Source organism: Arachis ipaensis, chromosome B5, assembly GCF_059453495.1.
Source record: "Arachis ipaensis isolate K30076 ecotype BB chromosome B5, ASM5945349v1, whole genome shotgun sequence".
Taxonomy (NCBI): Eukaryota; Viridiplantae; Streptophyta; class Magnoliopsida; order Fabales; family Fabaceae; genus Arachis; species Arachis ipaensis.
The window spans coordinates 51,964,191-51,966,993 of NC_142440.1; the positions used below are offsets into that span (position 1 = coordinate 51,964,191).

Consider the following 2,803-nt stretch of genomic DNA (forward strand, 5'->3'; position numbering starts at 1 on the left):
AAAATAATTTTGTGTTTCTTGTTTGAGTCTTGAGTCAGATTTTAAGTTTGGTGTCAATTGCATATTCATCTTGCATTTTTGGAAAAAAAATCATGCATTCATAGTGTTCTTCATGATCTTCAAGTTGTTCTTGGTAAGTCTTCTTGTTTGATCATGATGTTTTCTTGTTTTCTGTCTTTTCTTGTTTTACATGTGCATTTTTGCATTCATAGTGTCTGAACATGAAAGATTTCTAAGTTTGGTGTCTTGCATGTTTTCTTTGCATTGAAAATTTTTCAAAAAAAAAAAATATATATTCCTGATGTTCATCATGATCTTCAAAGTGTTCTTGGTGTTCATCTTGACATTCATAGTGTTCTTGCATGCATTCATTGTTTTGATCTAAAAATTCTCATGCATTGAGTCTTTTTCATGTTTTTATCTTTCATCATTAAAAATTCAAAAATAAAAAAAATATCTTTCCTTTTTTCTCTCATAAATTTCGAAAATTTGAGTTGACTTTTTCAAAACTTTTTAAAATTTAGTTGTTTCTTTTGAGTCAAATCAAATTTTTAATTTAAAAATCTTATCTTTTTCAAAATCTTTTTCAAAAATCATATCTTTTTTATTTTTCTTATTTATTTTCGAAAATTTTAAAAATATTTTTCAAAAATCTTTTTCTTAATTTTATCATATTTTCGAAAATATCATCAACAATTAATGTTTTGATTCAAAAATTTCAAGTTTGTTACTTACTTGTTAAGAAAGATTCAAACTTTAAGTTCTAGAATCATATCTTGTGATTTCCTGTGAATCAAGTCATTAATTGTGATTTTAAAAATCAAATCTTTTTCAAAACTAATTTCAATCATATCTTTTCAAAAATATCTTTTTATCTTATCTTTTTCAAAATCATATCTTTTTAATCATACCTTTGCACATCATATCTTTTTCAAATATCTTTTCTAACTTCTTATCTTCTTATCTTTTAAAAAATTGATTTTCAAAATTTGTTTCAACTAACTAATTAATATTTTGTTTGTTTTTTATCTTTTTCAAAACTACCTAACTAACTACCCCTCTCTAATTTTCGAAAATACCTCCCTCTTTTTCAAAAATTCTTTTTAATTAATTAATTGTTTAAATTTTAATTTTAATTTTAATTTTATCTTAATTTTCGAAAATCATTAACTCTTTTTCAAAATTTATTTTTCGAAATTCCCTCTCTCCCATCTCCTTCTATTTATTTTTCTTATCTTCTTCATCTCATATCTCTGCTCTCCTCACCCTTGTTTTTGGATTCTCCTCCCTTCTCTTTCCTTACATTACATTCTTTTCTTCTTCTACTCACACAAAGGAATCTCTATACTGTGACATAGAGGATTCCATATTTTCTTTGTTACTCCCTTCTTTGTCATTTGAGCAAGAGCAAGGACAACAACATTCTTGTTGAAGCAGATCCTGAACCTAAAAGGACTTTGAAAAGGAAACTAAGAGAAGCTAAAATACAACAATCCAGAGATAACCTTACAGGAATTTTCGAACAGGAAGAGGAGATGGCAGCCGAAAATAATAATAATGCAAGGAGGATGCTTGGTGACTTTAATGCACCTAATTCCAATTTACATGGAAGAAGCATTTCCATCCCTGCCATTGGAGTAAACAACTTTGAGCTGAAACCTCAATTAGTTTCTCTGATGCAACAAAACTGCAAGTTTCATGGACTTCCATCTGAAGATCATTTTCAGTTCTTAACTGAATTCTTGCAGATCTGTGATACTGTTAAGACTAATGGAGTAGATCCTGAAGTCTACAGGCTCATGCTTTTCCTGTTTGCTGTAAGAGACAGAGCTAGAGTGTGGTTGGACTCTCAACCCAAAAATAGCCTGAACTCTTGGGATAAGCTGGTCACGGCTTTCTTAGCCAAGTTCTTTCCTCCTCAAAAGCTGAGTAAGCTTAGAGTGGATGTTCAAACCTTCAGACAGAAGGAAGGTGAATCCCTCTATGAAGCTTGGGAGAGATACAAGGAACTGACCAAAAAGTGTCCTTCTGACATGCTTTCAGAATGGACCATCCTGGATATATTCTATGATGGTCTGTCCGAACTAGCTAAGATGTCATTGCATACTTCTGCAGGTGGATCCATTCACCTAAAGAAAACGCCTGCAGAAGCTCAAGAACTCATTGACATGGTTGCTAATAACCAGTTCATGTACACTTCTGAGAGGAATCCTGTGAGTAATGGGACGGCTCAGAAGAAGGGAGTTCTTGAAATTGATACTCTGAATGCCATATTGGCCCAGAATAAAATATTGACTCAGCAAGTCAATATGATTTCTCAGAGTCTGAATGGAATGCAAGCTGCATCCAACACCACTCAAGAGGCATCTTCTGAAGAAGAAGCTTATGATCCTGAGAACCCTGCAATAGTAGAGGTGAATTACATGGGTGAACCATATGGAAACACCTATAACCCCTCATGGAGAAATCATCCAAATCTCTCATGGAAGGATCAACAAAAGCCTCAACAAGGCTTTAATAATGGTGGAAGAAGCAGGTTTAGCAATAACAAGCCTTTTCCATCATCCACTCAGCAACAGACAGAGAACTCTGAAAAAATACCTCTAATTTAGCAAACTTAGTCTCTGATATATCTAAGGCCACTCTGAGTTTCATGAATGAAACAAGGTCCTCCATTAGAAATTTGGAGGCACAAGTGGGCCAGCTGAGTAAGAAGATCACTGATACCCCTCCTAGTACCCTCCCAAGCAATACAGAAGAAAATCCAAAAGGAGAGTGCAAGGCCATTGATATAACCATCATG

At 32.9% G+C, this 2,803-nt stretch overlaps 1 non-coding gene across 1 annotated transcript; it reads right to left on the reverse strand.

The window, feature by feature from the left end:
- Nucleotides 1-1,931: 1,931 nt before the first annotated feature.
- LOC148564173 (small nucleolar RNA R71) lies at nucleotides 1,932-2,039 on the reverse strand. Its single transcript, XR_015885220.1, has one exon. It is a non-coding gene; the product is annotated as a small nucleolar RNA R71 (small nucleolar RNA).
- Nucleotides 2,040-2,803: the final 764 nt, after the last annotated feature.